The following is a 13,606-nucleotide window of genomic DNA, read 5'->3' on the forward strand; positions in this document are numbered from 1 at the left end:
ACTTAGGAGCATAGACTTACAAACTTTTATAAAATGAGGTATGTCTGGCTGTGCCAGGCTCTCGGTCTATAATCTTGCTGGCGCTTTCATGTTGCTATTTACCCAGCTAACTACAAACTAATTGGGAGTCATTATTATTCTGTTAACTATTGACCCATTTCATATTTAGATCTTATCAATAAATTACTTGGTCGTAACTCTAATCTAGTGCGTCGATATACTTGTTGCCGTCCGCAACTTCGTCCGCGTGGAATTTCAATGATACTAACAGTTAGTGGGTACTTTATTGAAGAGAGTTACAAAAAATTTTGTTTATGAGCAATGCTATGCTATGCTATGCAATAGCAATGCTCATGGCGACAGACATAGAAACGCGCTATTGCTATGTACCTACATTAATATTTTATAGTAGAGACAGGGCATAGGTTAGGCATGAAAACTGAAGCGAACAAATGTGCATAATTGTCATAATATCCTTAAGAAAATAATAGCAGCGCTGCCTATTTTTTCATACTTTTCAGTTATGTGCATTTTAAGAAATTTATATTATCACTTGTCTCAAACTGTTAAGGAAAAACATCGTACATGTCACATGAGTACCTGAGAATTTTCTTGATTCTCTAGTAAGTATATAGTAGGGGAAGTCCGGGAGACTTGACCCCCTTTTTACTTAAACGTATTTAAAGTTGGATGTGTAAGTGGTAGCGGCTCGATTTTTTGCATGTAGAGCGTATGCCTAAATAGGTATCGTTATACATTAATAGAATGGCAGTATGATAAATATATTGGGTGCTGAATAACTTTTTTAAAAAATGAGATGTGGCTCATGTCTCCCCAGCCCCTGGGAGAGTTGATCAGGGGATGAGGGAGACTTGACCATATGCATATAAATCAGAGATAACACTAAAAAACAACAGTTTTATTGAAAATATTTAATAATAAAACACACAAATGATTTAACAGAGTATTACTTAGTCGTTTTATCACACAAATCAACATTTTTTATAAAATTAGGAATATGCACACACTTTTGAATAACATTCAGCATAGAAAGCATTCAACATTCGTCTTTGTCAGTCAACCAACGCAATGTTCATGAAAATATCTTTTGCATGAATTACACATCAACTTTGTCAGTTTTTTCTGGAGTTCTGTTTAGTAAACTTCTTGCGGGTAGAACCCTCCTTGGGTTTGTATCGAAACGGCATGATTTTCCTTAAAAGAATAATAAACAAATTAATTTCACTCAACACCACATACATTGATCTGACTTCTAGATCAGTAGCTTAAGCACTCGTGTCACGTATATCAGAATCAACAGTGGAATCACGAATACTACCATAATAAATACGAAGAGTCGCGGGTTCCATCCCCGCAATACATTGACACTGACTGATTTGAACTGGACTCTGAACTGATCTCTTGGTACAGAAGCAGCGTTCACTAGCACTGCAACAAATGGGTCGTTAAACAATAGGTACCTACAATCAAATCAAATTCAAGCACAGCGCTGGAGAATTGAACCACTGATCATGTCTCTCTAACATGAGCCTGGTCAAGTCTCCCGCACCCCCCTTTGCCGTATTTAACAGAAGTTTTCTTGAAACTATTACAACTGCGGTTTAAACTGCTTATCTTAAGTAAAACTATATTCATCATTAAAAACAATACGATTAAACAACACCACTTACCTATAAAACTTCTTGATTTATGCGAAAATCCAAAATCGTTGATATTTTTACTTTTCTACCACGAAACCCCGTTTACGCCGCTCGTTGCAAAACTGACCTGATGCCGGCCAAACTGGAGTCGTCATTATACGCGCCTCGTGTACGAGTATGACGCAAGCTGTCAACGGCGCCGGTCACGCGAAATTTAAATCCAAATATTTGAGGTGGTTCAAGTCTCCCACCTGAGCAAGTCTCCCGGTTTTCCCCTATAGTATGCATTTAGTGTGTGAAGTCCTCCAATCCGCATTGGATCAGCGTGATGGACTGATGGACTATTGGCCTATTCCTTCTCTGTCTGAGAGGAGAGTCGTGCTCAACAGTGAGCTGAATTTGGATTGTTAATGATGATGATATAGTATTATGGATAGATAAATTTTTGTCTGGTGGGAGGCTTCCGCCGTGGCTAGTTACCAAGTACCCTACCGGTAAAAGACGTACCGCCAAGCGATTTAGCATTCCGGTGCGATGCCGTGTAGAAACCGAAAGGAGTGTGGATTTTCATCCTCCTGTAGCGTTATTCATAAAAATATTATTATATTAGCTTATCTACATTAATATTAAGTTCGTAGATTATCTATAAGTTTACAACGTACCAAATTGTAAGTTAACATGCGCGCCACATGTTTGTGCGCGATTATCTATAAGTTTACAACGTACCAAATTGTAAGTTAACATGCGCGCCACATGTTTGTGCGCACATGTTAACTTACAATTTGGTACGTTGTAAACTTATAGATAATCTACGAACTAAATATTAATGTAGATAAGCTAATATAATAATATCTTACAATTTGGTACGTTGTAAACTTATGGATAATCTACGAACTAAATATTAATGTAGATAAGCTAATATAATAATATCTTACAATTTGGTACGTTGTAAACTTATGGATAATCTACGAACTAAATATTAATGTAGATAAGCTAATATAATAATATTTTTATGAATAACGCTACATTCCTCCTAACAAGTTAGCCCGCTTCCATCTTAGATTGCATCATCACTTACCATCAGGTGAGATTGTAGTCAAGGGCTAAATTGTAAAGAATAAAAATAAATAAAAATCATGAACTTTTTATATAAGTAGGTATTTTTATTTCTTATATTTACCTATCTATATTTTCACTAGCCAAGTCAGGCGATAATTATCAGGCAGCTGTAATGAAACTAACTTTCAGGGTTGGAACGAATAGATCGGATTTTCTCTCGTTTATCTTTCTTAAACACCGGAATCGGCTTGGGATTTCGGAGATAATTACTTTTATACGGAATAAAGTATCTACCCTAGTTAAATATCACCGTATATTTTTACAGTCTAATGAAATCCTAGTTTTAGATAATAGATTCTGTGCTGTATTTAGGTGTATACTCGTATGTACCTAACTACTAGCTACTATAAACAAGCGCGCTTAAATTTGGACCTTATAGTTGTGTATTGATTGCAGTCAAGCGCAAGCCTCTCCAACTTAAAAAAATAATAAAAAAAAGCAAAAGGGAAACAGAATTAAGAAAAAAAATATTATGAAACACAAAACTCGACTGCTTAAGCGTAATGAAAAAAGAGAAAATCAAGTACTTATCACTTATCACAAGTACAATATCTATATAAGACTAGCGGACGCCCGCGACTTCGTCCGCGTGAAACTCGATGTAAACTTTCAACTACCTCTACCGAACTCTACCCTTACCCTACCCCTACCCTACCCCCTACCCTATCATACCCCTACCCTACCCTACCCCTACCTTTTCCTATATTTTCTTTGCTATAAACCTCACGGAGCCCGAGACCTTTCCAACGAATGCAAAATTGTGGAAATCGGTTCGTGCGTTCTGGAGTTATAGCGTCAGGAAGGAAAACCCGACTTATTTCTATATAGTAGATTTTAACTAAATACTTTATGATACTGCATGCGGCGACAAATATAATTTTGGTAAGATCATTCATTGCTCTTAAGTAAGAAAGTATTGTTTGTCCACTCCTGCAGCATCATAAAGTATTTAGTTAAAATCTTATATAGATGTTGTTATAGGTACCTACTTGTTTTTCTCTTTTCAGTTCATTACGCTTAAGCAGTCGAGTTTTTTGTTTATATAATATTTTTTTTTAATTAAAATTGTTTTTTTTTGCGTTCTTTCAGATAATTATTATGCCGTACTTTTGGGTTGTGTGAATTATTAATAATTAATAGTGAATAGGTAATTATTAGCAAATGTAGTGTAAAAAACAAACACTAATTAAAAAAAAACACAACTAATTTAAAAGAAAAATCAGCAACAGGTATGGTGTAAGGGCGGCCTTATCTCTACATATTCATATAATAACAATGAATATATTAGCAAACATAGAGTAAATAAAACGCATACCTTTTTAGTTAAGGATAGTTAGGTATTTCTTATATTATTAACGACTATCAATCTCTATCACTAGGTCAACAGTAGATCAAACTATATTTAATACAATAGCTATTGCCCATTATATCAATACTACGGCGAAGTCCAGTTATTGGCCCAGTTAACCTAACTGGACAGAGATCTGGCCACTAAATAGAGATTTGTGCGGGTTAATCCACAATCATCCTTTGATTCCGTTTGGCAAACCTTTACATAAATGCAGGGACGTAGCTACTGCCGTATCAGCCGTATCAATGATACGGGGCCCCCGGGTTACAGGGGGCCCCCTTACGTGTGTAAGCAAAAATTAATAATAATCCACAATCTCACTGAATCTGGTGCTTCCCGAAAATAAAACATATCAAAAACTGCCTATATAGTTTCACTTCAGTTTTTTCCTGGGTTAACCGTGCACCCAAAAGTTGGAAACTTCCTAAATAGGTTAGATCACTTTCAAATTTATTTTATGCAAGCATATTTGTTTATTTTTTGAGAAATTTGTTAGTTTACTTGTATGATACAGGGACACAAGACACGCTACGCCACTGCCTAAATGACTCAATAATGGTCACGTGGAGCACATATACCAATATGTAGGTCATGTAAATAACACCTAACTACCTAGGTATAAGGTTCGTTTGTTTGTTTTGTCTTAACTCTTTAATGATCATAGATTTAAAGATGACAGAAAAGCTCGGAATGATATAGTACACCGACTCAGACGTCGAACCTAGGACCTTGTAATCCGAAGGTAAATAGGCGAACCATTGGATCAACGAGGCAGGTAAAGTTTGGTGGGTTTAAGTTCTGTAATAATATTGATAAGGAGGCCGGAAGCCCTGTCGTCGGGTTAGTGGTAATTGTTGTAAATAAACTAAAAATAACCATTGCACATACTTAACGTCTAGTTGTAATGATAATTTTATACTATAGATCGGTTACTATAGATCGATAATTTTACACTGAGCGCACACATGCACAAGTTTGTCTTTAATTCCATTATATATTTATGTATATTAAATACCTAGTTTTTACATTGCCTGAACACACAAATCGACATTGTAGACGATATTTACGTAGTATTTGTTTAGGAGCGCGCAGCACGTCGGTACGATATGGATTAAATTCATATCGACGACGAATTATGACTTTCACGTGAGTGAAAAGCACGGAGCGATTGATGCGCGACGCAAATTTTATGACGTGAGCGCCAAAACCATTTTTACCTAATTGCAAGTAAATTAAACAACATAAGGTAAAACAAAATGGCCATGTTCAAGATATATACATAATTTTCTATACAAAACAAAAATTTAAGAAAATAAGTTTGCTTTTCCTAAGATTGAAAGCAAAATGTGAGCAAAACATGTATTTTTCAAAAAAATAAACTATCGAGAAAAGTTTTACAAATTCTGTATTTTGTATAACGAAGCTAACACTTTGAAATATCATTTACCCAAATATCAGGCTCCTAACTTTTCCAGAATCTGAGATCCAGAACCACTTGTAACCACCAAATTACATATTGCACACTCTTAAATACCGTTCGTTGTTGATCACACTAACATTGTGTTGTGTATAAAAATCCTCTTTTGAGCGCCTCATTTCGCCTTCATTCGCATTCACATCTAACAGTATTTAATATCATTGTCTAGTTGTTCATGTGATTGTAGTTACAATAAACTAAAAATAACAATTGTATAAACTTTATCTTTTATAGCACGAGTAGGTCAGTCTTAGAGATCTCTTAACTCTAAAGTTGCAGTAACAAGTTCTTCGTAAGTAAGTCCTCTAAGACGTTGCTAAGGTTAGTTGAAAGTAGAAGCACTAATGAACTGAATTTTCTTTAAAAAACACACGTAATTTGTAAATAGAACAAGTCCATCTTTGCATAAAATGTCAAAAAGCTAAAATTTAGGTACATGAACGGGGACACTTTTTTAAAAATTTATAAAATAAAATATTGTGAATATTTGACGGCCTCCGTGGCGCAGTGGTATGCGCGGTGGATATACAAGACGGAGGTCCTGGGTTCGATCCCCGGCTGGGCAGATTGAGATTTTCTTAATTTGTCCAGGTCTGGCTGGTGGGAGGCTTCGGCCGTGGCTAGTTACCACCCTACCGGCAAAGACGTACCGCCAAGCGATTTAGCGTTCCGGTACGATGCCGTGTAGAAACCGAAAGGGGTGTGGATTTTTCATCCTCCTCCTAACAAGTTAGCCCGCTTCCATCTTAGACTGCATCACCACTTACCATCAGGTGAGATTGTAGTCAAGGGCTAACTAGTAAAAATGAAAAAAAAAAAAAAAAAAAATTTATAAAATTTATAACTTTTTGCAAAACTACGAGTAGGTAAATAAAAAGCAAGTACCTACTACTTGTTCATAACAAATTCAAATTTCAAACTATTCGTTTGATTTTTGATTTGTTTGCAATAAAAGCATAACTTTGTATGAATTATTTATTTTTTTATATAAAAATCATAAATATGGCTGACCTACTCTCAAACTTTTTAATAAATAGTTTTGAATAGGTACCTACATACAATATACAAATTCGTATTTTTAGGAATAAGTAGTACTCTACAAACAGAAGCATTAGCCGCTTCTATATAAAAATCAGATTATCTATTTAAAATTAGATTATTATAAGATTGCTATTATTATCTAATTAAAATAAGATTATTATAAGATTGCTGCACTAATTGCTCCACATTGATACGTGTTGCCGAGCAATAACTATTTGTTCCACGTATTTTTAGTAATAAGTACTACGCTACAAACAGAAGCATTTAGCCGCTTCTATACAAAAAGAAGATGACTCTATATTGCTGCACTAATTGCTCCACATTGATACGCGGTAGGTAGATAGTTACATTGCTTATTAATGTTTCGTAAGTGTTACTCTTACCTATCTCATTCACTCGATTTCCGCAAAAGTAAGCACTTTTCACTCTTCCGTGAGAAGAATCTACTTGCTTAAAATTTATTACGGAACATTGGCAGTCGAGAGTTCAACATTCTCGAAATATTTGGGCAATACCGTATTTCACGACCTCTAACCCCCGTAAATAATCGTGCGGCTCTCGGATCGACTGAGAAGTTTTACACATTTTTTTGCTTTGAAAAGATTTATGTCTTATTTGCCCGAACTTCTAGTTTATAATAGAATTTATTACAGCCGAAACAAAATTGAATGAATAAATTATTGAATGAATATTGAAAGGATTTGAATCTGTAAAGGAAAAGCGACTTGAAATACTTTGTTAAGTTAATATTTTGTCGTCTTTCAATAAAATCGGGCTTCAAATTCAATTGTAGTCACTTCAAAAATATTTAATTTTCGGAACAACTTTTGAAAACAAATTAATTAATATTTGTTTAAAGAGGTCAACCGTGTATCTATATGTTCTCATGGGAATACATAGCCCACGTTGCTCACTGATAATGTAGCTTCCCACTGGTAAGATGTTTAAAAATCGGTTCAGTAATATAAGCGTAACCAAAGATTTTATACTACTAGACATGTTACTAGCGCGTCGAAAGTGAGGCGAACTAAAGTGGACAATCTTAATTTCATTTAGTCGCATTGTAAACAACGAATGTTATACAGGGTGATTCGGTCTTTAGTGCGGATATTTTTTTTCGTGGTTCTGTATCATTAATAGAATATAAATCTACAAACAGTTCGATACATTTTATGTAATTTTTTTTTTTAATTTATATCTCTAAAATAACAAAATAATGTACATATTATTACTAAACAAGATATATTCAGCTTAAAAGTGATCTGGTGACGTCCTTTAGGTATCAAACGAAAATAAAATAAACGCACAATAGGGTGACCCTAAAATTCTGTTCAAAAGTAAATAACTTTAGCTAACGATAATTTTGTTATTTTTGAGTTAAAAAAAAAAAGAAAAAATACGTGATCATTAAATTTTGTTTATGTACAAAATATAAAAATATCCGCACTAAAAAAATTTTCTTCCTGTATAAACAAATAATACCTAAATATTGTTTACAAAGTCGAGTTGTGTGTTTAGGAAGTGTAGAAACGATGTAGAACATAGGTAATTATATAATGTAAGTAAACACAAAATTGTGCGTGTGTGCGCTCAGTAGAATACCTAATTTCGGATAACTTTTTGCAGTGATTTTGTAGGCACACGTAACATATCTAATTAAACAAACAAACTCAGATTTTTATGGTTAATTTCTATTAAGTTAACTTATATGCGATATCAAATTAGACAAAAGCATTCTATCTGCCAAAATAGGGATTGTAACTGTGCGGGGAATCAAAACTTACCGAATTTACTCGCAGTGACGTCGGGGAAGTTTCTTTGAAAGTGCGGCGACATCATCATAAACCTAAACACAAAGGTTTTATGTGCCACATTAACTTAATGGCAGCGATCACATATATTGCATGGTTTTTCGACTGAGCTTCATTATACGACTAAACATTTCTGGGAAACTAGCACAGAAACTTTCTTATAGATAGGTTATATCAATAGTAAAGTTTCAAAATAAATTACTTAATGTCTATTAGATATTAGGCAAAGTTAATTGTGAAATTAAATTATAATTGAATCTGTGCATTCTTTAATTACTACTATTACATTTTACGTCCTGTATTCTCATTTTATTTTACTTATGCGTACTAAAATAGTTAATACCTTACGGCGATAATGATTGGTTCTTAATGGTTGGCATCCACAGATCCTCATCGTACGCATCGCATCAAACAGATTTTTGTATTCTTTGTATAGAAACTTAAAAAAGTCATTTATATAGATTGTAGGTAGAGTGCGTCCACTGATCTGCATCGTACGGATCGCATCGAACGGATTTTATGCACCGTAAAATTAAAAATCCGTTTGATGCGATGCGTCCGATGCATGCGGATCAGTGGACGCCAATGTTTAGCGATCACTGCCAGATGTCAACGTGCGGTCCGAGAAATGGAAATGTAATAACAACAATATTCTAATTCCAGGCTGCGAAAAATAAAAGTCTCGTTTTGAGTGTTTAGTATGTACCTTACTTAATATTCTCGGTACACCCTCGTGCCTAGTAGAGCACGTAAATCTGTCGATCCTGTGTCTGATTATTGCCCGGTAATGTTGGTGTACGGTCCCAGTAGGCTATGATAGTGAAACTCTGACACTCTCACAGTGATAGTAGATACCTACACTCTCACTCACACACCTTTATAACTCACACTTGAGCGCTAAAATATTGTGCGCATAGTAATCTACACATACTTATAGTCGAGGTTTGCTTCGTTGCCGTGGCGCCAATTCGGCTTGATTGAACTGAGATAGTTACGTTTTAGAGATCTCGTCATTTAAGGGGTTAATTACGGTTCGTAATTCAAGTACAGAACACCAAGACGACGTGAACGGTGGCATCCAAGCGACGTTTTTTCTTTTTTCTTCCATACAAGTCTAGCCATTGACTACAATCTCTAAGTAATGATGCAATCTGAGATATAAGCGGGTTAACCTGTTAGAGGATGAAAATCCACACCTCTTTCACACCGAAACCGGTGCACACCACATTGTACCGGAACTCTAAATCAACAATACGTTTTTGTTGGTACTGTGGTAACTAGCCACGGCCGAAGTCTCCCGCCAGTCAAACCTTGACCAGTTAAGAAAACTTAAATCAGCCCACCCGGAGATCGAACCCAGGACCTCCGTTTTGTAAATCCCCCGCGCATACTACTGCGCCACGAAGGCCGTCAAAAGCAAAGTTAAAATAAACATTTCGCTTCAACACTTCAAAGCTTAAGTGTGGAATGCCATTCGGCATCTGTGTTCTCTGACACATAGAGTCTAAAGAGAGAGAGAGGCAAAAGTGAATAGGTGCCTAATTTTCAAACAACCGCGTTCCATCTTAGAAGTCATCATTGCTTTCCATCAAACATGTTGTAGGTATACTTAAAGCGCAAGCTTTTATATATTTTGAAAAACCCCCGAAGGTCATGAAATTATTAATTACACTCTCGATTAAGTCATCAATATTCTTATTCAGTGCGCTTTAATTTGAGACCCCATTTTTTCGGTTTTCGGTTACTCTTCCCCACTTTCAACCCCCACAACTTATAAACGGCTCAACCGATTTTCATCAAACATGTCTAAGAACACTCGCCCGTAAGTCACCTTTGATACGAAAAAAAACTAAATCGAAATCGCATCATCCGTCCGGGAGCTATGGTCCGGGAGGTATGGTATAGACAAACAGACACGACAAACTTATAACACCCCTCGTTTTTCATCAGGGATTAAAAAGAACCAGCAAAACACTTTATCCATTTATCTGCACCTTTTAGAACCGCGAAGACGAAGCTGCATCATAAACAAATAAAAATAATTATATAATGATTTATTTATTTTGCTATCATCCGCGAAAAGCCGACGAACCCATGCGACAACGTCACCCAGGTCCGACAAAATACTCTCTACTTACGTTTCACCCCGAAACCGGAGCATCCTTAGGAGATGTTGACTCTACAACGAGCAATTGCAAAGTGATAAATTGCAAATAAAAATAAGGAACGACGGGTAGGATGAAATTAATTGGTTGGCCATTAGACAAAGGCTAACAATTATCCTTGTTAATGAGGCAGTCTGTGGCGTGTGCATTGCAGGCTGCAGTGGCGCCGCGTTTCACTCTGCGACCGTGAAATTGAATTAGCAATTCATTAATGAGGTCGATGAAGTGACATTTGTCTGTTTTTTTTTTATTTCTGCTGATGTTAAATATTGTTTCTACCCACAAAAAACGGGTCATGGGGTTGTAACACTACCAGGGCCTGTAGCCATTTGACACATCAGTTCTCTTTCTACAAACGCTAACGCTTCTATTTTTGTCTATAGCAATTGACATTCCCATGCATTTTTTACAATTACACAGGGCACCCGCAGGACCTAATGATCCGAATAGGCTAGGGCCAATGATTTTATACTCGTCATTTAGGACAATATTAAGATATTATAATATTGAAATTCTGAAATCTAAAATGAAATTTTGCCGATTGGGTGACTTTGTTCGCCTCAGTTTCGACGCGTTAGTGCCGTATCTAATAGTATAAAACCATTGACTAGGCCACCTAAACTAACTACTGGCCCAACGTGGCAGTTAAAATATTATATCTTATCTATAATTATCTATCTATATCTATACTTATAATAAAACTCTTCGAATTCTATACATTTATTCGCAATTTGAGATTTTACTTATACCATTTGTAACACTAAACGTTACCGTGGCATAACTGACACCAGCGCTATCTATAATCTACACTTATAGTAGGTAAGAATTATGTACATTCTGTACATTGAAGATATTTTGAAAATTTTTGGGGGGCATTATGTAGTCGATACTACTGAAGCTAAAAATATTTTTTTAGATTTTTTTGTCTGTCTGTCTGTCCGTGTTTTATAGTTTTAGAAATTTGTTTATAAATCGTAAAAAAAATACGAAATATAATGGGATTCAAAAAATTTTAAACTTTAAAATGGTGAAATAGGGCTTGAAAGTTTACATTGATTTCCACGCTGACGAAGTTGCGGGTGTCCGCTAGTTATTCATATAGATATATCATTTAACTGACTTTGTGAAGTAAATAGATCTCGAAAACTGGCCATAAATATTCAGCATTGTCTATGTTAATAGAAAATAGAAATGAGGCGGCCTGCGGTGGGCCCTGCGGCGAAGGCCGCGCGTTGCTTCGCTCTGCGTCCGTAAAATTGAATTAGCAACTCATTAACGGCGCTAATAAAACTGTCCCATACAACGACCCTACGCCTACGAACTAGCTACGAAGAGTTAGCGTGGAACAGATAACATGTATAAACGATTATATAGATAAAATAAATAAATAAATAGGCTTTTTTATTTTTTATAAAAAAGTAAAACGATTATAATACTAAAATATAATCAAGCTCTTATTACATTTTTGTCTGTCTGTCTGTCTGTCTTTCTGTTTGTCTGGGCTAATCTCTGGAATGGCTGAACCGAATTTTATGGAACTTTTACTGGAAGATGGAGGAGGAGTATTTATCCCGAAAGAATACATGACTCCCGCGGGATTTGTGAAAAACAGAATTTCACGCGTAAGAGCCACTTTCCAGTTTCAACTTTTTCCGCTGCTGCACTAATAAGTATGATTCTTTAAGTATATAGTAGGTAATAGGTATCTACTTATCCGTTTTCTTATCAACATGTACCTATCATATTCATATCGAATACTGTTCAGATTTTATTTCAATTCTGAATTCGTAATATTGTTTCGTAACTTTAAAAGGCTTTTCGTATGAACCTTCATACGAAATGTATGCAGCTTCGTATTGACAATGTAAAATAATACATGGAACAGGCATAATATCAATTCAACAACCAGTGTGCAATATTAATAAATATTAAAATTATTTGACATGGTTATGGAATAAGTTAAAAGCTTCTATGGTTTTTTTTTATTCAAAATAAAAAAATAAACATTTTCTGTGCATTGGCGTATCTAGGATTATTTCCTAGGGTGGGCCTGACGTCATGTCTATTACTAGTATCTTAATAGAATTCCATATCGGAAGCTCAGAACTCACAGGTGGACACAGGTCCATTCTAGGGTGATCACGGACCCCCCCCCCCCCCACCTATACGCTTATGTTCCTGTGCTATTTTGCGTATTGCTAACTACTCTTTATCAAACAGGCGCGATCCAGCCCTGGAAATGGGTTGTGGTCAAAGCCATCCTAAAATCCAAGTGCAAAGGACTGACTATGAAATAGGACGTCTTGGCCAATTTTCATGTATTTAGAGCCTGTCGCTCGCTTTTGAGAAATTCTCCCTGTGTTAGTTTAAAGGTTGCTATGGCCTTAGTTTACAATGTCCTTAAAATAATAACCATGTCAAAAGTTACTTTTTTCTCTGACAAAATAACAAAAGTGCATACTACAATGTGTGTTTATTTGGACATGACGAACTGAATTTTGTTGAAATTTAGTTGAATGAATTATCTTTGGTTAGAAAAATAACTTTAACATGGAACAGAAATGTAAAACATCGGACTAGAGCCTCGAGGCGCTACTGAAATACTGTAGAAAGCTTACGTTATACTCGTAGTATAGCTGTGTATGCTAGGTCAGTATGTGCCCAGTCTGTAGTATGTGCGGATTGTGGTCGCTGGTTCTACAATGTTGCGAAGAAAACTGTCTTCCAAATACCTCTGCGTGTCTCCGGATTTGCGGACTGAAACAGACGCTTAGATGAACTGGATTGAATCTTTTCCATTCCGTATCGCTAACATATTTTGACTTGTAGTTTTAAGTGTTTTTAAAGTTCTCTACTACTTAAAATGGGATTCTTATATTTTAAATATAAAACTAAATAGAAAACTAAACATATTGTTAAACCGTTTTCCAGGGCCTTCCATAATTCACTTGGTCTCAGCCCTACCAGCCTCTGTAGCCAAG

The 13,606-nt window shown here is 35.7% G+C and overlaps 1 long non-coding RNA gene across 1 annotated transcript; it reads right to left on the reverse strand.

The window, feature by feature from the left end:
- Positions 1–917: 917 nt before the first annotated feature.
- Positions 918–1,928, reverse strand: LOC128198165 (uncharacterized). Its single transcript, XR_008250904.1, has 2 exons — positions 1,692–1,928; positions 918–1,449 (listed from the first exon to the last, which is right to left on the reverse strand). It is a non-coding gene; the product is annotated as an uncharacterized LOC128198165 (long non-coding RNA).
- Positions 1,929–13,606: the final 11,678 nt, after the last annotated feature.

Source organism: Bicyclus anynana, chromosome 6, assembly GCF_947172395.1.
Source record: "Bicyclus anynana chromosome 6, ilBicAnyn1.1, whole genome shotgun sequence".
Lineage (NCBI taxonomy): Eukaryota > Metazoa > Arthropoda > Insecta > Lepidoptera > Nymphalidae > Bicyclus > Bicyclus anynana.